At 41.8% G+C, this 22,337-nt stretch overlaps 1 protein-coding gene across 1 annotated transcript in view; it reads left to right on the forward strand.

Annotated features, from left to right (window-relative positions):
• The window catches only part of VIPR2 (vasoactive intestinal peptide receptor 2), a 961,249-nt gene that overhangs the window by 584,677 nt on the left and 354,235 nt on the right, over window positions 1-22,337 (forward strand). The gene's annotated exons all lie outside the window — the stretch shown is intronic.

A 22,337-nucleotide genomic window follows, 5' to 3' on the forward strand; every position in this document is an offset into this window, starting at 1 on the left:
TGTCAAAAATGTAGAGGACCAAAATATCCAGAAGGTAAGTGCAATGCGGTATGTGTCAATTTACTATTCTAAACTCCACATCTCCGTACCGTGAAAAAAAATATATATATAGTCAAGGTACATATATGTGGGGTTAAGTATATTAAAAGTTTGCTTACCCATTGAAACTTACTTTCACAATATTTTTGTCCTTGATATTCTTGACACAATATTTTGTCCACACTAAATTTTTTCTCCAATATTTTATGCAACACCAGGCAGATGGATGTATTTTAGAACACCAAGTACAAAAATATCGATGTACCAATAAGTCGGAAAAAAAGAATATCGTGAAGGTAAGTATGTTACTTAGTATAGTGTACCATTAATTGTAAAACAACATACCTTGAAGATATATATATATATATATATAGATATATATATATATATATATATATATATATATATATATATATATATATATTATCTACTGGCGGTCGCCAGTAGATAGTTATAGTTACAACCTAGTTTCCATAGGAAATCTCAAAATTCTATTTTGAATAACTTTGGCGCCGGTTGACGAATCCTCGCGAAATTCTCAAAACTAATGGGGCGCTCCGTTCAGCTCCTACCCTGAAAGTCTCGGGGTGATTCGTCAAGCAGGGGCCGAGAAAAAAGGGGGGTCCCAATACGCGTTTTCCCCATGCATTTTTCCATAGGACCTTTAGACACAGCTACAGCCCGAACGGCTGAACAGAATTACTTGAAATTTGGCAGAGAGGTAGCCATAAGGTCAAGGAAGTGCCTTTTGCAGGTCTGGTGTAAATCTGTTCAGTATTTCCTGAGAAAATAGCATTTAAAAGCATATATATATGTGGGCGGAGCCTAACCACACATCTCATCCTGAGATCTGATTGGCTGTCAGCACTTCATCCAAGAAGTGTTGGCAGCCATCTTGGGACCAATATACATGATAGCACCTCATTAAAAAGCATTGCAGTTAATAGAAGATTTTAAGACTTTAGTTACATTATAAATCATTTGTTGATGGTGCCATACTCATTTTAGGAATAGTGGTATGTTCTAAGGTGATTTCACCATGTGAAAAAGCCTTCTGCTGGGATATCATGATTGAGAGAAAAATATTTTCTCATGCTTTTACCACAGAGGTTTGGAAGGTGATCTATAAGCTAAGCTGAGAGCTTATTTTCTGTAAATTCACATTATCTTTCTCAGTCATGTGAGAATGAAGTCTGACATTCTCAGTAAAACATGTACATCCAACAAGGGCAGAGACTGTCAGTTGATTCCTTTGTGTTCTACTGCAGCTTCCCAGAGTGTTCCAAAGAACTACTAGAGCGCTAACAGTCCTACTTATGATAAACATATGGCACACCTGAAGCCATCTTGCTTGGATTAAAGTGGTAACTCTTAAAACATTTAATTTAAAAAGGAACAAAATGAGGGGGTTCATTTTTCTATAAAAAGTATGATTAGTGCTGCAGAAAGAAAAATTAGGGCACATTTTGAGTGACTTCTCAAATCCTCTTCTATTTCCTTAAAAAATTCTGACATGCAGACTGAAACATGCACTTTCAATACCAGCAGCAGTTTTCCCTGGTGAGCAGTAGCTTTACTACAGTGATCTAATGAGCAAAAAGAGTGCTAACATTCTGAATTTATGGCAAATGTGTGACACATCTGAATGCCTTCTTGATGGAATCAAAGTAAAAAACTGATGGTTTTTCCTACTGAGGAGACTGCAGTAAATGAGGAAATTAGGAAACTTCATAACAAATAAGTCTCCCAAGATGGCCACCAGAGACAAAAGAGCCCAAATGTAGCCCAAATATCACCCAGATGTAGCCCAAGTATAGCCCAATGACAGAATGTCCCAGAATGTTCTTAAAAACAACTAGAGCGCTTACTGTCTTCATTATGACAAAAGTATGGCACACCTGAAGCTATCTTGATTGGAATAAACTGGTAACACTTAAAACATTTAATTTAAAAAGGAACACAATGAGGGGGTTCATTTTGCCATAGAAATTATGATTAATGCTGAAGAAAGAAAATGAGGGCACATTTTGAGTGACTTCTCAAATCCTCTTCTATTTCATTAAAATATTCTGACATGCAGACTGAAACATGCACTTTTAATACCAGGAGCAGACTTCCATGGTGAACAGTAGTTTTACTACAGTGATCTAATGAGCAACTAGAGTGCTAACATTCAGAATTTATGGCAAATGTGTGACATATCTGAATACCTTCATGATGGAACCAAAGTAAAAAACTGAAAGCATTTCCTACTGAGGAGACTGCAGTACATGAGGAAATTAGGAAACTTCATAACAAATAAATCTCCCAAGATGGCCACCGGAGACAAAAGAGCCCAAATGTAGCCCAAAATCACCCAGATGTAGCCCAAATATAGCCCAATGACAGAAGTGTGCAAAACACTTATTATTTTGTGTTTTTGCAGTGTTATATAGTGCAGACTTGTCAGGTATTGGAGTGCTTTACATGAGCATTGGTTACATCACACAAGAACAAATTCATTTTGGTTGTAGACATGGGGAGACTAAGTGATTTGACCAGAATCACAGAATGTCGAGCTGAATTAGAAACTTCAACCTGGTTCCCCAGTTGCAAAGTCTGCAGTTCTGGAAGTAACAACACATCCTCTCCCTAAGTGCAACATTTAATCAAGTGGTCAACTGGATAAAAAAACATAAAGATAACAAATAATTTAAAAGTGCTTAGTCGCTATTTGAAAACTCAGAAAATATGTCCTTATTTTAGTCTTTTAGAGCACTAACCATCATTTTGATGCCAATAAGACCCTCTCATATATGTAATTTCTAAAGGAAATGCTCTAGGTATTACAGTTTTGATTACATCAAGATGATGTCAGGCGTTCCACACTTTTGTAATAAATATAGAATGTTAGCAATCTAGTTGTTCATTAGGATACTGTTGAGAGGCAGAGGCCAGGGGCACGGACTCTGAAAATTGAAGGCAGGTAGGAGGGTGCAAAGGCAACCATTTAACCACACTGAGCAGGCAGGAAGGGCCGTGGAAGCACAACAGACTATGGAGGGCAGTGGAAAGGGGGGCAGGGGCAACAAACCAACAATACAGGACTTGCAAGAGAGGCTGTGGCAATGTAATAGACCATTGTGGGCAGAAGGAAGAGGCAATGGTAGTACAACCATACATGCCAACAGACCCGATTCAGCCAGGAAACGTCCAATGTTTTTAAGCTCAAATGGGCTTTATTTGATCTGTCTCCTGTCTACAATCTCCTCTTTTTCAATGTAACTCAAAGGGGAAAATCAATACCCCAGTTTTTTTTCAAAATCTCCCTCTTACCAAGTTCAAAATGTTCGCAAGTATGGTACATTGGATCATGGAAGGAAATGGGATAGGGACATGGACTTGGATAACAGAGGACAGGAGGGACATGGAAAGGTGCACCAAACTGACCCTGCAGGGCAGGCATCAGGGTTTGCAGCAGCACAATACACCACACAGGGCATGCAGGACGGGAGTGCAGCACAACAATCCATAGAAAGCAAGAGGGAGGGGACAGGACCATGCACATGGACAACAGAGAACAGAGGGGCAAGAGGCAATGGTAGCTAGCTGACCATAATGGACAGACAGGAGAGAAAGCTGCAGCATAACAGACCATAAAGGGCAGGAGGGACGGATCAGGGGCATTACAATGGAACAGACAAGCCAGGAGGGAGGGAGTAGGGGTCTGCACATGTAAACAGAGGGCTGGGGGCAAGGGGGCAGGGCAGGAGCAGCAAGATAGCCATGGAGGTCAGGCAGGATGGGCACTAGAAGCAAGACACACCATGAAGAGCAACCGTGAGACTGTGATGGCATACACACAGACCATGGAGGAAAGGTGGGAGGGGGTCAGGGGCAGCTAACTGACCACACAGGGAAGGTGGGAGGGGCCTTGGCAGCACAGAAGACCATGCATGGCAAGTGGGAGGGTTAGTGGCAGCACAAGGGCTATGATGGGCAAGAAGGAGGGTGCAGGGGCATGCACAAAGGACGATGGAGGATAGAAGGGAGGGTCAGGACCTGTGCACAGACAAGAAAGTTCAGGGGAAGGGGCCTCACAACAGACCACACGGGGCAGGCAGGAGGAGCAGTTGCAGCACAACAGACCAGGGAGGGCAGAAGGGTGTGGCAGTACAATGGACCATGTAGGACAGGAGGAAGAGGATAGGGGCATGGCATGTGGACAGGCAGGGTGGAGGTGGCAGGGACAGGTTACAGTCATCTGACAATGCTAGGCAGGTGGGAGGGGAGTGGCAGCTCAACAGAACACTCAGAGTAGATAGGAGTGGCAGGTCCATGGGACATGGTGGGCAAAAAGGATGGAGCAGGGGCATGCACAAAGACATCGGATGGCAGGGGGAAGGAGAATAGGGGCAGCAAGCTAAGCACAGAGTTTAAGCAGGAGGTCAATGATGGGGCATAGAATTGGGCAATGGAGGGCAGGAGGAGTGGACTGGTACATCATACTAAATTGAGGGCAGTGGCAGCACATCAGACCATGCATGGCAGGAGGGAGGAGGCTAGTCCATGGATTCACACAACAGAGGATAGGGAGGAGGGGGATGGGGCAGCAAGCTAACTGTTCAGAGAAGGCGGGTATTAGGAACTTTATTGTTTTTAAAACATTGTGTCTGTGCGAACTACTTAAAATATGTACAAGTATGCAGCATAATCTCACTTTTATTCAGGAAGAAGAGGACGTTTGTGACTGTGACTCCGGGCTCACTTGGCAGAAACACCCCCTGACCCTCCACCCCCTATCGCAAAAGGTAATGCCCGTGAAAAGGGTAGGTGAACACAGTGTTATATAGAACATAGTCCTGAGAGCACGATTGAAAATGAAAACTAGATATAGTGTATGGTATAAACTATGCACCAAAAAGTGTGATATAAGATGAACCGGGCGTGAAATATAATATGCAATACATTGTGCGCAATGACAGATTCATTGGAGAGCGCGAGATAGCACAGGCACTAGCGCGTGCTATGCGATATGCGCCTTGGAGTGTAATATGCACAGGGCAGTGTTGTGTAACCTAACTAGTCTCTAAAGTTGTATTATAAAATATGTGCTGGGGAGTGTAACGTTGCATATGCACTGTGACAAAGATATGGATCCCAGATTGTAATATGTATGGCATAGCACTGTGCGTTATAACATAGGCATCGAGGAAGGCACGTTAGATGGGGCAATATAACCCGTGCGAAGACAAGTGTGGCATGACATATTCACGGGGTGGTGTTACAGTGCACATGGGCTAGAGAGTGTCATAGCATATGCACTAGCTAGTGGAATACAACACAGAGGTGTGTGGCACTCGGCAGGCAATGGTGGGTGTAACATAGCATTGGGCTCTGTCAGGAGCGCGCTGTGACTCTCTAGTGATGTTGGTCCCCTTTCCAGAGAGTAAAATAAAAAGTATTACACATCCGGCAGTGGATGTGTGTTTTATTAACCGTGAGGGGGGTTTCTTGCATAGTTTTGGTCGAATTTTTGTCGAATCCCCTTTGAATGGCTTGGTGTGCATGTGTATTAAATGTGCCCGTCAATAGCTACCCATGTTTGTATAAATAAACGACAAGGGTGTCTACCGGGATTAGGCACGGTAGGGCATCAGACATGTCAGAGCTTCACTAGTGGTTTAAATACATTCCACGTGGATTCATTGCATGCATAGTCGCCTTTTAATGAATATCACGCAAATCGTCATGGTGATAGGTATGTACGGTTTGTCCAGCATGTCCTAGGTGTGTCTATAAATATATATATTTTAAAAATAATAAAAAACAGTGGCCTGGGGGCTAACTAGCCCACCAAGTGCTTCCAGTAAGCGCCACTGAGCTGCATTGCAGAGAGGTGGTCCAGGCCGTGCCACTTTTTACACCTCTCTGCAACGCAGCTCTGTGGCACTTACTGGAGGTACCTAGTGGGCTAGTTGGACCCTATGGACCCTCAGGATTGAAATGAACTTAATCTCCCAACTAAAAACGGACACAGGGCGTGTTTACACAGTGGTGAAGGGAGGGGACGGGGCCTGAGTTAACGTGTGCAAAAACGCCCTGTGGCCTGTTTTAAGAGGTAGTTTTAATCCCCATGCCCTATTATATACTAGGGGCTTACAGAGGAGGTCATGCTAATCACAGGGGGACCCCAACGCATAATGTTCCCTAGTGTATGTAGGTGTTTTCACTGTATTCTAAGTGTCTTTTAACATAGCACTGGCTCTAGGACTGGTTAGTCAGACTCAGTTGCCACCAGTATCCGTCTGAAAAAGTTGAGGGTACAGGATGATTTTGCAACAAGGCTTCTTTCTGCTCTTCTTTTTGTTCTTTCTGCACGTTATCCTTCTTCCTGCACTTATCTTCGTATTTGAGGACTTCTGTTGCTTCTTTCTGCACTTCTTTTGTTTCTCTCTGTGCATTTTTTCTTCTTTCTTCCCATGTCCTATCTCTGTAGGCATAGTTAGAAATTAGCATTTAAAAAACCTTTGAAATTCACAGAAAAAAACATAGGTTTCAGGCACGTTATAGTTAGGAATTAGCATTTAAAAAACCTCAGAAATTCACTGAAAAAAATCATAGGTTTCAGGGGTGTTATAGTTAGCTGGACTTTTCACTTGTACAAAACCATTGAAATTCCCCCGTTATAGTTAGTTCAGCTAACTATAACTCGCGCGCCCGCAATGCACTGCTGATGACGTCACATATTACATCACTCATGACATGGTCAGTGACATCACTCATGACATCACTGATGACATCTCAAATGACATCACTGATGACATCACTGATGACATCATCCTTGTGATAGAGTGGCAGACCTCCTCTCACCCTAATATAACCTTTGATACACACATTCAAAAATAGAGACTAAAAATTTCAAAACAATGGACATACCAATACCAGTTACAACAACCTCTTCAGTAATTCTAAGATCCACATACACATCCACTCATTCACCAACAGTCCTATACAGTCACTCATACATGTACTCACTCATCATATGTACTCATACACCTATACATCCTGTTACACAATGCCACTCATCCATAGAGTTACTCACACACATAGTCACTCATGCTAATAAAGAATCAAACATACATTTACTTGCATATACAGTTATACACACACCACCACACTTACTTCTACGGAAACTTACACATACTTAGTCTTTTAAACAATCACTTATGGAAACACATACTTATTCATACAGGAACTCTTTCAATCTCTCACTCTCACATATACTCACTTATATACACCAATAGTCACATATACTAGTTTAAAAAATATGTAGTTACTCATAAAGACACTATTGAGACAGTCATTCACTCACTAACACACCCATACACACACTCATCCACCCATACAGTCCTGCACACATGCTGTCTTCAACACATACAAACAGTGAGTCACTCATTCATGCACCTATGCACTACGTAATACCCCCCACCGAACCATGCAGACACTCAGACTGATACTCAAAAAACCAACTAATAACCTATATAGACACCCATGTAGCTACTCACCAACCCATGCAGCCACTTATACACAAAGTGAGAGACTGATACAGATATTTACATATTTAAACATTACTCACTAAGCCATGTATTCACTATGATACACTTAATCAGTCAGTTACACAATCAATTTTTCAAAAACAAATCATCCATTTAGACACTTATATACCCATTTATTCTTCCATCGACCTTGAGATATACATGTATAAAACATATTTAATTTTCAGAAAAACACACATTCACTGGATGATGTCATCAGTGATGTCATCAGTGATGTCATTTGAGATGTCATCAGTGATGTCATGAGTGATGTCACTGACCATGTCATGAGTGATGTAATATGTGACGTCATCAGCAGTGCATTGCGGGCGCGCGATTTATAGTTAGCTGAACTAACTATAACGGGGGAATTTCGATGGTTTTGTACAAGTGAAAAGTCCAGCTAACTATAACACCCCTGAAACCTATGATTTTTTCAGTGAATATATATATATATATATATATATATATATATATATATATATATATATATATATATATATATATTCACTGAAAAAACCATAGGTTTCACACACGTTATAGTTAGGAATTAGCATTTAAAAAACCTTGCAAATTTACTGAAAAAACCATAGGTTTCACACATGTTATAGTTAGCGGAAATTTTACTGATAAAAAACCAATGAAATTGCCCCGTTATAGTTAGTGCTGGCAACTATAACTCACGCGACCGCAATCCTCTGCTGATGCTAATACTGTATTTAGACACTTATTTGCCCATGTCTTCTTCCATACATTTTTAGCTATACATATATTACAAATATTTTTTTTTATAAAGACACATATGTCATCAGCAGAAGATTGCGGTCGCGTGAGTTATAGTTGCCAGCACTAACTATAACGGGGCAATTTCATTGTTTTTTTATCAGTAAAATTTCCGCTAACTATAACATGTGTGAAACCTATGGTTTTTTCAGTAAATTTGCAAGGTTTTTTAAATGCTAATTCCTAACTATAACGTGTGTGAAACCTATGGTTTTTTCAGTGAATTTGTACGGTTTTTTAAATGCTAAGTTACTTTACGCCATTCGAGGCGTGCGCGCCCACTTAACGCAGTGCGTTCCGTGCACGGTTTTTATCAACTTTAATAAGCCCTGTACATTTGGTGGCCTTCGGCCACCAAAAGCACAGGGGGTGGGGTCAATGTGGATAGTGTTTTTTTTATTTCGATTTTATAATTTCATGTTGCCAAAATATAGTTTTTTTACTGATGTAATAAGCCCTGTATATTTGGTGGCATACGGACACCGAAAGCACAGGGGGTGGGGTAAGTGTGGATAGTGGTTTTTTTATTTCTATTTTTTACCGTACGCTTACGGTAAGCGTACGGTAAGCGTACTCGGCGAAATTGCCGAAAAAAAATAAAACCGTTTTTGCTCTTGGGGGATGTTTGGGGACTCCCTCAACATGACTATGTGGGAGGGAGTTGTCAAAACAGCCCCGTAACATGTTTTTGGGCATCATGTTTGATAAATAACACTCAGTGCGAGAGACAAAATGGCGGACGCCGCTTCCTGGTTTCGGCCAATTCGAATGTTTACTAAGATCTAAGAGCCAATCAGAATCGCGCTCGCGCACGCCACCGTACGCGTACGGTAAGCGTACGGTAAGCGTACCGTAAGCGGGCTCAGATATATATATTGATTTAAAGGCTATTTTCTCAGAATCTACTGAACGGATTTACACCAAACCTACAAAAGGCACTTCCTTGACATAGGGACTACCTCTCTGCCAAATTTCTAGTAATTCTGTTCAGCCGTTCGGGCTGTAGCTCTGTCTAAAGGTCCTATGGAAAAATGCATGGGAAAAACGCGCTTTGGGACCCCCCTTTTATCTCAGCCCCCGCTTGACGAATCCCCCCGAGACTTTCAGGGTAGGAGCGGAGCGTAGCGCCCCACCTATTTTGAGAAATTCGCGAGGATTCATCGACCGGCGCCAAAGTTATTCAAAATAGAATGTTGCGGATTTCCTATGGAAAAGGGGTCCTAACTATAACTACCTACTGGCGACCGCCAGTAGGTAATATATATATATGTGTGTCATCAAGGTACATGTGTGTTGAGCTAAGTATAGTAAACCTATACTCACTCCTATATACTTACCTTTACAGTTTTCGGTATTTTGGCCACAATATTTTGGCATGCCAGTATTTCAGTCTTGAATGCTCTGGTAGTTTACCAGGGCAGAATAGCCATTCACCTATTGTATGAGAGGGTAATATTGACATCGCCAAGAAATCCCTTGGCTAATATACTCTGGGACCCAGTACGTGCGGGCTCCAATGAACTTGAATGCTAACTGAAACTGGTGCTAGCACTGGCACTTTAACAGGCAACTTATCGTGGTCTGCGTGTAGGGTGCAGGAATACCAAACCCTTATATGTGTGTCCCCTAATCAGACAGATGCACACTCAGGGGTCTCTCTACTCTCTATAGAAGTTCAGTGCTGGAACAGTGGAACCTTTCAGGCTGGAGTCTTTAGCTTTCCTCAAGGATCTGTCTCTAAAACTCTCACTAGAATTTGGATGTGCATTATGAAAATGGGTCCAATCCTTTCATGTTTCCTTTATTGAAGTCCCAAAGCAAATGCAGATGTTTAGAGAAAGATAAAAGGACACAAAAGCTTCTCAGAGTGACAGCAAGACATCTAGCTGAGAATAACCAGTGATGCAAGTAATTTTTTATGGTCTGTAGTTTGAAGGCCTCTGCAGAAGAATAGGTTCAGCCTGAGGGAGAGCTAATAGGGCAGAAATCCAGATGCTAAGGGCCTGTTAACGTCTATCTGCCTGATGCTAAATATGTAATGTAAAATTATTTATATTTGCCTGATATGACAGTGGTGAGTAAGAGTTTATTGATATTTTCAAAGCCAGGAGGAAAGATCGTAGTTTCTTGTGTATTTTTTATATCTGCTAAAATCCACACCAACCTACTTTCTGAAACAACATTTTGATTGCTATGAGATATACTTATTATGTAATTAATGTAAAACCTTTGGTGCAGTTGGTTTTGAGTTTGTCTAAATTTTATTCCTTAAACAGGCTAAAATTGTCTTGCTTTGCGATCAACATTTATTATGGAGCCAGGGTATAGAATAGTGGAAAGATAGAATTAATCTCGTCCACTGGTGACCTTTTGAGGTCGCATTCTAGTCCATTGTTTCATCATCTACTGTCTCACCCTAGACAGAGACCAGCCGCATGTAAATCAGCCTTGGTCATTCTCCAGCAGGAATAATCCAGACCAAAATGGCAAATGGAGGGACTGTATTTTCTAGAGCCTGCTGTGTGTAATTGACTCAGCTTGCTTTTGGCCACACAGAATACAAAAATGTTCGCCCCCCCACATTCCGTAACATCCTCCCCAGCACGGGAGCATGTAACAGACCACGCCACAAACTATATCAACAACACCTAGCTTCACCCATCAGATTACGTAATATTTGTAAGGAGGCTGCTAAGGGCAACTAGAGCCTTCATGCTCATAAACCCAGGACACACCATATCCCCTTTTGTTAAATAAAAAGTACAAACAAATATATATATATATATATATATTATCTACTGGCGGTCGCCAGTAGATAGTTATAGTTACAACCTAGTTTCCATAGAAAATCTCAAAATTCTATTTTGAATAACTTTGGCGCTGGTTGACGAATCCTCGCGAAATTTTCAAAACTAATGGGGCGCTCCGCTCAGCTCCTACCCTGAAAGTCTCGGGGTGATTCGTCAAGCGGGGGCCGAGAAAAAGGGGGGTCCCAAAACGCATTTTCCCCATGCATTTTTCAATAGGACCTTTAGTCGCAGCTACAGCCCGAACGGCTGAACAGAATTACGTGAAATTTGGCAGAGAGGTAGCCATAAGGTCAAGGAAGTGCCTTTTGCAGGTCTGGTGTAAATCTGTTCAGTATTTCCTGAGAAAATAGCATTTAAAAGCATATCAATATCTATACGCGTGCACCGTGCGCGCACTGTGCGCGCACCCTGCCGTGCGCGAGCGCAATTCTGATTGGTTGTTAGATGTCGGTAAACATTCGAATCGGTCGAAACCAGGAAGTGTCGGCCGCCATTTTGTCTCTCGCAGTCTGAGGGGGTGAAAAAAAAAGGTGGAGAACCTGAAAATGGGGCAGAGTGGATAGTTCCTGACCCCCTAGCCTTGGTCAGGGGGTCACAGAAGGACCCCCAAGGGAGAAAAAAACAATGTATTTATATTTTTTAAATCGCAAGGTGCGCGCACCACGCGCGCACAGCACGCACTGCGAACCGTGGGCGCTTGGTGCGCGAAGCGCACCGAGCGCCCACAGCACGCGCACAGTGCGCACAGCGCACCGAGCGCGCACGGTGCGCGCACCTCGCGATTTAAAAAAAAAAAACATTTCACGGTGCACGCACGGTGAAAAACCTGAAAAATTTTTTTTTAATAAATACATAACTTAGCATTTAAAAAAACGTACAAATTCACTGAAAAAACCATAGGTTTCACACACGTTATAGTTACGAATTAGCATTTAAAAAACCTTGCAAATTCACTTAAAAAACCATAGGTTTCACACATGTTATAGTTAGCTGGACATTTCACTCGTAAAAAACCAATGAAATTCCTCCGTTATAGTTAGTGCAGGCAACTATAACTCACGCGACCGCAATCCTCTGCTGATGACGTCAGATATTACATCACTGATGACATATGTGTCTTTATGAAAAATAAATATTTGTGATATATGTATAGCTAAAGATTAATGGAAGAAGACATGGGTAAATAAGTGTCTAAATACAGAGATGTAATATCTGACGTCATCAGCAGAGGATTGCGGTCGCGTTGCACTAACTATAACGGGGGAATTTCATTGGTTTTTTACGAGTGAAATGTCCAGCTAACTATAACATGTGTGAAACCTATGGTTTTTTAAGTGAATATATATATATATATATATATATATTACCTACTGGTGGTCGCCAGTAGGTAGTTATAGTTAGGACCACGTTTCCATAGGAAAACCTCAACATTCTATTTTGAATAACTTTGGCGCCGGTCGACGAATCCTCGCGAATTTCTTAAAATAGGTGGGGCGCTACGCTCCGCTCCTACCCTGAAAGTCTCGGGGGGATCTGTCAAGCGGGGGCTGAGATAAAAGGGGGGTCCCAAAACACGTTTTTCCCATGCATTTTTCCATAGGACCTTTAGAACGAGCTACAGCCCGAACGGCTGAACAGAATTACTCAAAATTTGGCAGAGAGGTAGTCCCTAGGTCAAGGAAGTGCCTTTTGTAGGTTTGGTGTAAATCTGTTCAGTAGATTCTGAGAAAATAGCCTTTGAATCAATATATATATCTGTAAGCGCGCAGAGTGCGCGCTGGGTGCGCGCACCTTGCCGTGCGCGAGCGCAATTCTGATTGGTTGTTAGATCTTAGTAAACATTCGAATCGGTGGAAGTCAGGAAGCGGCGGCCGCCATTTTGGCTATCGCATAAAGAGGGGGTGATAAACAAAGGGGGAGCACTTGAAAAGGGGGCAGAGTGGGTAGAAATAGACCCAGTAGGCATTGTAAGGGGGTCAAAGTAGGACCTTGTAGGGCAAAAAAAAAGAATAATATTTTGTAAAAAAATATCGCCGAGTGCGCGCACCCTGCGCGCACCCGGAAAAAAAATAAAAATAAAAGAAATTAAAAAAAAATTGCATTTAAGTGTTTAGATATAAGGTGGCTCTAAAAAGAGCCCTTGTGTTTATTGTTTGTTTTTCGGTACCTACAAGTAAGTACCGACGCAGAGTCTGAGGTTCAAGAGGAAGACTCTGTTCCCTTCATCATTGAAGTGCACACCATCTCCTCTATAAATGTCTTGCATGTCGTAACGCAAGTTGTTGTGGTAAATGGAACCCATACCATAGTCTCTGAGGAAAGCAGAAATAGATTTGTTGACGTGCTTCCTTGCTTTGTCAATCTGCGGACAAAATTGGTTGGACCAGTTCCACTTTTGCCTTTGGCATATGTTAGAATATACAAAGGCAGTTTGTGGAAAAAGCGACATCAATTGCACAAAGGTGTCCTTAATAAGCATTTCCAAACCTACCCCAGTTAAAGTGCCTAGATCATTACCACCACAGTGCACAATAATAAGGTTAGGCTGTGGGAGATGTTGAAAGGTTTTCACCAAAGGCATTAATTGGTGCCACTTTAACCCTCTCTGACCAATCCACTTGATGTCTACATTTGGCAAAGCAAGGTCTCTCACCATACCTCTTTTCTCTGCAAATTTTTCACTCCAGAAGACATAGCTGTGTCCTACAATCCACACTGTGAACATCTTCAAAGGAGATCTGGATGCACTCAGGAGGTGTAATTCAGTAGAATGGTAAAAAGAAATGAAAGACAGTTTGGAAATGGAGGCATACATATTTTTTATAAAAAAAAAAAGAACTGATTGGCTGTTTCATACCATTCTACACTAAAAACTAGGCTGTATGTGTAAAATAATAGAAGCATGTTTTGTATTGGTTCAGAAAAATGTGTTACCAAAGAACAGTACTATGGATTTGCTGTAAGGTTTGAAAAGTCAAGCACTCTTGCTCTGTGGAATTGAAACATTGTGTGGCGAACTTCTGACCTAACTCCACACAGCAGTGTTCCATGAGCTGTTGCTATGGTAGCAGGCAGAAGTCAAGTTGGGGGAAGGGAACTAGGCAGAAGTGAAGTAGGGGGAAGGGTACTTTTGGAAAAGGGTTGGTTTTCAAGCAATAGAAATGTGTGATTACATTTGAAAAAAAGGGGGAAGCAGTGAGATTTGAAATTAACATGTATATGTGTGGAAAAATAGAGGGAAAGATTGCCATTATCTGGTTCTGCTGAGTGGAGAGAGGTGTAGAGAACAGAGGTCCTGGCTCTGATAATGTGCTGTGGGGTTTTGAGGTTTCAGTCTGTAATGCAAATACATTCAGCATCACTAAGGCTGGTTGCCCTTGCTGGAGTGTAGGCAGTCACCCAGCATACACATGGTTTGTGGTCTGAAAAAGCAGTCTGGACATGTGCATTTAAAAAAATCTGAAAAGTGGATTCATAATGTGTCAGTCTGTAAAAGTGATTTTCACTTGCCAACAAAAAAGAGCAGTAAGTGTGCATTCAAATTGGCAAAGATTTTTCGTTTTGTGACTAATGTGAAAACATGACTCTGTGTGCAAATAGGAATTACAGGAAGAGATTTGTTGCGTTTTGCTCTGGTGATTTCACAGTTGCATTAGTAGGAAAAAGGGGGAGTCTCTCAAAAAAAAAAAAAAAAAAAAAAAAACCTTGGGTGCGCGCAGGGTGCGCGCACCTCAAAAAAAATTTTAAAAAAATTTTCAAAAAAAAAATTTGTTTGGTTACGTTTATAAGTGGCTCTTAAAAGAGCCCTTGAGTTAATGGAGGGAAACAGGAAGAGAAAAACGCAAAAAAAGAAAAAACATCTATGGCCTAGTGCATGAATGCGCATCAAATTTTCTCTGAAGGAGATCAAGACTGGTCTCCCCCACAGAAATAAGAGAACCGCAATCAGTGCACCGTGTAGACAACCTCGCCAAACAAGGTGGACCAACAAGAGGTAAAGAAACAGGTGAAGGCACCATCGCAGCTGAAGTGCTCCCCTGAGCTACCGAAGATGTGCTCGGCTGAGCTGCTGCTGATGTCGTCGGCTGAGCAGGTGGAGGGTTTTCTCCAGAAGCTCGACGATAAGATGCTGGGTGCATTTTGTAAACATTTCTCAACATAGTGTGAATGCTAAAAGAATATTTCTTGTTAGGATTCCCACGAGATAAGACTTTTTTACAAAGTACACATGTAACTTTTGGTGCATTTACCTTTTTCTCATTCTCAGGAAAAGTAAAAAACTGCCATACAAAGCTGTCTTTCTGCTTCCTGTTCCTCTGCCTCTCAAGAGTGTCCTGGTCACTGTCTGAAGTAGGTTGCTGTTCAGCCATTGTCTCTCAACAACAGAATAGCTCCTTCTCCAAAGGAATCAGAACTAATAATGAGGGGAGTAGGTGTGGTTTGGGAAGAATCTGGAACTGAAAGTACTTCAAACCAATCAAAAGTGATGATTCTTGATCACATGACTTGCCATGAGGGGATTGGGTGTGGTATTGAAACAATTAGAAACTGAAAGTAATGATAACCAATAAGAAATGTTGTTTTATTATGTATAAACCCGAGGTGCGCGCACTGCGCAAGCGCCGAGCGCGCACCCCGAGATGACGTATGCACGAACGCGTAAACGCGCAGGTGCATACGTCATATACGCGCACCTAGCGCGCATACGTTTAACACGCGTATACGCGACCGTTATTGCGTGTAATTTTAGCGTATGCGAAAGTAAACCGTGTCGAGGGCGTAGGACGCATGCGTACGTACGTACGCATACGTACTGGGTGCGCGCTCCCAGCGCGCACCAATAAGTATATTTGCGTACGTAAATAACGTACGCCGGAATTCATAAAAAACATACGAAATAGTACTAGGTGCGCGCTCAGAGCGCGCACCCCAAGAATTTATAAATAAAAAAAAAAAAAAAAAAAGGACATTAAATAATTAAAAAAATTATAAAAAAAAAAAAAACAAATTGAATTATTTAAAAAAATCATTTAAAAAAAAATACAGATAATATATAAATGAATATAAAGTAATTTTATTTAAATAAAAAAAATATCTTTAATTAAAAATACATAACTTAGCATATAAAAAACCATACAAATTCTCAGAAAAAAACATAGGTTTCAAAAACGAAATATTTAGGGATTAGCATTTAAAAAACCTTGCCAATTCACTGAAAAAACCATAGGTTTCACACACGTTATAGTTAGGAATTAGCATTTAAAAAACCTTGCAAATTCACTGAAAAAACCATGGGTTTCACACACGTTATAGTTAGGAATTAGCATTTAAAAAACCTTAGAAATTCAGCGAAAAAACCATAGGTTTCACACATGTTATAGTTAGCTGGACATTTTACTCGTAAAAAACTAATGAAATTGCCCCGTTATAGTTAGTTCAGCTAACTATAACTCGCACGCGCCCGCAATGCACTGCTGATGACGTCACATATTACATCACTCATGACATGGTCAGTGACATCACTCATGACATCACTGATGACATCTCAAATGACATCACTGATGACATCATCCTTGTGATAGAGTGGCAGACCTCCTCTCACCCTAATATAACCTTTGAAACACACATTCAATAATAGAGACTAAAATTTTTAAAACAATGGACATACCAATACCAGTTACAACAACCTCTTCAGTAATTCTAAGATTCACATACACATTCACTCATTCACCAACAGTCCTATACAGTCACTCATATATGTACTCACTCATCATATGTACTCATACACCTATACATCCAGTTACACAATGCCACTCATCCATAGAGTTACTCACACACATAGTCACTCATACTAATAAAGAATCAAACATACTTTTACTTGCATATACAGTTATACACACACCACCACACTTACTTCTACGGAAACTTACACAATCACTTATAGAAACACATACTTATTCATACAGGAACTCTTTCAATCTCTCACTCTCACATATACTCACTTATATACACCAATAGTCACATATACTAGTTTAAAACATATGTAGTTACTCATAAAGACATTATTGAGACAGTCATTCACTCACTAACACACCCATACACACACTCATCCACCCATACAGTCCTGCACACATGCTGTCTTCAACACATACAAACAGTGAGTGACTCATTCATGCACCTATGCACTACATAATACCCCCCACCGAACCATGCAGACACTCAGACTGACACTCAAAAAACCAACTAATAACCTATATAGACACCCATGTAGCTACTCACCAACCCATGCAGTCACTTATACACAAAGTGAGAGACTGATACAGATATTTACATATTTAAACATTACTCACTAAGCCATGTATTCACTATGATACACTTAATCAGTCAGTTACACAATCAATTTTTCAAAAACAAATCATCCATTTAGACACTTATATACCCATTTATTCTTCCATCGACCTTGAGATATACATATATAAAACATATTTAATTTTCAGAAAAACACACATTCACTGGATGATGTCATCAGTGATGTCATTTGAGATGTCATCAGTGATGTCATGAGTGATGTCACTGACCATGTCATGAGTGATGTAATATGTGACGTCATCAGCAGTGCATTGCGGGCGCGTGCGAGTTATAGTTAGCTGAACTAACTATAACGGGGCAATTTCATTGGTTTTTTACGAGTAAAATGTCCAGCTAACTATAACATGTGTGAAACCTATGGTTTTTTCACTGAATTTCTAAGGTTTTTTAAATGCTAATTCCTAACTATAACGTGTGTGAAACCCATGGTTTTTTCAGTGAATATATATATGTATATATATATTATTAAATATTAGTGGAATCTATTTAATGCTACATTAAAATAAGATAATACAATATTTAACATATACTATTTTAAACTCTGCTTATATTTAAAAAATCAATATTGTTCTCTATTTTTTTGACCATATTGTTCACAATTTTTTTGACAATATTAGTGTCAACGATATTTTTTTCAAAATATTTTTGTACTTACTATAGGATCACAATAGGGCGTAATAACACCGAAGAGGGACTCCACGTCAGCGTATCTGCCAGCATCAACCAACCCGTGAACAAGGAGCACTGGAGCTCTGAAACGTGTAGGGTCTAAGCAACACAAAATGTTCAGAAGCGCTGCTGGTCTGAATAATAAAGAACCCTGCTGACAAAGCCAGGTTTGCCTGTCTCCTTGTGCGCCTTTGTTGTGGGCAACTTTTTTGATGAAAATTTACCGGCCCGTCCCGGTCGGAAAGGCAGCACCACTGTGATATTTAAGCGGACTGTTGTAGTCTAATACACAGACATCGTGTTAACAGGGAGACAGGTTGTATACATTGGACTGGCTGTGTGACCGGAGGCTCTATGGAGAGCCGTGAACAGAATTGATTCTAGGCAGAACCCATCAAAGGGTAATATTTTAACGCCAGACTAGAGTCCCAGAAGGCTAAGGATATTGGGAGCCCATCAAAGTGCGTTATAGCAGCGAAGAGGGACTCCACGTCAGCGTATCTGCCAGCATCAACTGACCCGTGAACAAGGAGCACAGGAGCTCCGAAATGCATAGGGTCTAAGCAATACGAAATGTTCGGAAGCGCTGCTGGTCTGAATAATAAAGAACCCTGCTGACAAAGCCCGGTTTGCCTGTCTCCGTGTGCGCCTTTGTTGTGGGCAACTTTTTGGATGAATATGTACCGGCCCGTCCCGGTCGGAAAGGCAGCACCACTGCGATATTTAAGCGGACTGTTGGAGTCTGATACACAGACCTCGTGTTAACAGGGAGGCAGGTTGTATACATTGGACTGGCTGTGTGACCGGAGGCTCTATGGAGAGCCGTGAACAGAATTGGTTCTAGGCAGATCCCATCAAAGTGTAATATTTTAACGCCAGACTACGAGTCCCAGAAGGCTAAGGATATCGGGAGCCCATCAAAGGGCATTATAACAGCGAAGAGGGACTCCACGTCAGCATATCTGCCAGCATCAACCGACCCATGAACAAGGAGCACAGGAGCTCCAAAACGCGTAGGGTCTAAGCAACACGAAATGTTCGGAAGCACTACTGGTCTGAATAATAAAGAACCCTGTTGATAAAGCCCGGTTTGCCTGTCTCCGTGTGCGCCTTTGTTTTGGGCAACTTTTTGGATGAAAAAAAAAAATATATATATATATATATTCACTTAAAAAAACATAGGTTTCACACATGTTCTAGTTAGGTGGATATTTCACTCGTAAAAAACCAATGAAATTCCCCCGTTATAGTTAGTTGAGATAACTATAACTCGCGCGCCCGCAATCCTCTGCTCATGACGTCACATATTACATCATTCATGACATGGTCAGTGGCATCACTCATGACATCACTGATGACATCATCCTTGTGATAGAGTGGCGGTCGCGCGAGTTATAGTTATCTCAACTAACTATAACGGGGGAATTTCATTGTTTTTTTACGAGTGAAATATCCACCTAACTATAACATGTGTGAAACCTATGGTTTTTTAAGTGAATATATATATATATATATATATATTTATCACACACCAAACTCCCTTGCTTGTTGGCAGAAAGTCGAGCACACACAGGTTTTCAGGCAAGAGCTGCTATTTATTTAAGACCTTCGGCATGACGCGTTTCGTTAATTCAAACTTCCTCAGATGCCGATAATCACAGCTGGTTCTCCTGCCCACCTTTCAAAACAACGAAGCCCTTCTACGATTGGCTAAGGCATCGCGGTCGTAGTAAGACATGGAGTGGCTCGAACTCATCCGTGTAAGTCCGTGTCGAGCAAGCACCATCGTGAGTACTGGCCCCAGTGGGCGGTGTCTGCGCCTTCCCCATGCTCGCCCTTTGATGTTTATGGTGGGTGGTGTGCAGCTTTCCTGATCCCTCACCTCGCCGCTACATTCCTGAGATGACGCCCATTAGCACCGCCTAAGTAAGCGGCAGCCTTCCACGAAGTTGCAGTCCATTGCAAATGGGTTAGGCACTGATTTCAGGTAAGCGGGGTTCAAGCGTTACCAAAAAGTCTTTAGTACACCAAGGATTGCCACCAAAGCCGCCGGAACTCTTTAGAGGTTGGTACTCGTAAAAGTGCTGATGGCCGCACCCAAATATCACACACCAAACTCCCTTGCTTGTTGGCAGAAAGTCGAGCACACACAGGTTTTCAGGCAAGAGCTGCTATTTATTTAAGACCTTCGGCATGACGCGTTTCGTTAATTCAAACTTCCTCAGATGCCGATAATCACAGCTGGTTCTCCCGCCCACCTTTCAAAACAACAAAGCCCTTCTACGATTGGCTAAGGCATCGCGGTCGTAGTAAGACATGGAGTGGCTCGAACTCATCCGCGTAAGTCCGTGTCGAGCAAGCACCATCGTGAGTACTGGCCCCAGTGGGCAGTGTCTGCTCCTTCCCCATGCTCGCCCTTTGATGTTTATGGTGGGTGTTGTGCAGCTTTCCTGATCCCTCACCTCGCCGCTACATTCCTGAGATGACGCCCATTAGCACCGCCTAAGTAAGCGGCAGCCTTCCACGAAGTCGCAGTCCATTGCAAATGGGTTAGGCACTGATTTCAGGTAAGCGGGGTTCCAGCGTTACCAAAAAGTCTTTAGTACACCAAGGATTGCCACCAAAGCCGCCGGAACTCTTTAGAGGTTGGTACTCGTAAAAGTGCTGATGGCCGCACCCAAATATCACACACCAAACTCCCTTGCTTGTTGGCAGAAAGTCGAGCACACACAGGTTTTCAGGCAAGAGCTGCTATTTATTTAAGACCTTCGGCATGACACTTTTCGTTAATTCAAACTTCCTCAGATGCCGATAATCACAGCTGGTTCTCCCGCCCACCTTTCAAAACATATATATATATATACATATACATATTTACAACTCCTCGATGAGTCGTCGAGGTGCTCGCACCAGCCTTCCAGAACTAATTGTTCAAGATAGAGGTGGTACGCCTTCACCTTGCATCTCTGGAGAAGAGTTGGAGGCTTGGCTTGGGCTCCCCGCTGGACTTGCCTCACTCGTAAGGTCTGGAGCTGACGAACATCGAGGCAAAGGCTTAAAGTGTGACGAGTCATTGGTTATGGATTTTCCCAGTCAGTGGGCAGTTTCCACGTGTCCTTTGCTCACCACAACTCTTAGTGGTTCAGCATCAAACAGAGTATCCATCCTGCGTGTCTGCTTTTGCCTAATCAGAACTTGGTCTCCTTACTCGAGAACCATGTCTTGAGCGTGCCTGCACTTGCCAGCATAGGCCTTTATTTTCAATTTGTGAGAGGTTTCAGTGAGACGAATCAGTCAAGGTCTATTAACCAGCTGGTGTTCCATTGAGGTATCTTCGCTCCAAGAGCTCTCCCAAACAGCAAGGTAGCTGAACTTTACCCTGTCATAGAAAGAGGAGTTGAATGGTAGGTAAGAAGGGCTGGGTGCAGAGCAGATTTGAGGTTGATGATTTCCAGTGCAGCATGTTGAGCCACCTTTTTCAAAGTACTCATAAATCGTTCAACAACGCCATTTGCCTGTGGCCAGAGAGGTGCACTTTTCTTATGTTTGATGTTCAAATGATTAAGAAAGTATTTGAACTCTTTGCTATTGAAGGGTGGACCATTGTTAGATTTGAGAATGGAGGGAACACCCCATTTTGTGAAAATATCATCCAGCCTTTCGATGACTTTGTCATGTGTGGTTGATAATAAGTCTTCCACTAGAGGAATCCGTGAGTATTCATCAACAATTATCATGAGATGATGTCTGGTGTTGAGAGGGCTGAAGAAATCAACAGCAATCCTCTTCTGGTATTCAATGTCATCTGCAAGAGGTTGAGTGTGCATCGTCCATGATTGTGTTGTAATGATTTTCTTGAGCTTAAGCATGTCTTTGTCAGTATTAGAAGCTCTCAGAATTTGTTCAATAGAAAGAGCTGCAGGCACACTTTACTTAACTATGAAATTGATGTAGGCCTCAGCCACTTTGGACGTTTCACTATGATGCTGTGGCAGCACTCGTAAAAAGTAGTAGATTTTGATCCTTTCCCTGTTCGGTCCCAATAGTGTAGTCATACTCCTGCGGACGCAACCCCCACCTCTCGATGTGA

This window comes from Triturus cristatus, chromosome 10 (genome assembly GCF_964204655.1).
Source record: "Triturus cristatus chromosome 10, aTriCri1.1, whole genome shotgun sequence".
Taxonomy (NCBI): domain Eukaryota; kingdom Metazoa; phylum Chordata; class Amphibia; order Caudata; family Salamandridae; genus Triturus; species Triturus cristatus.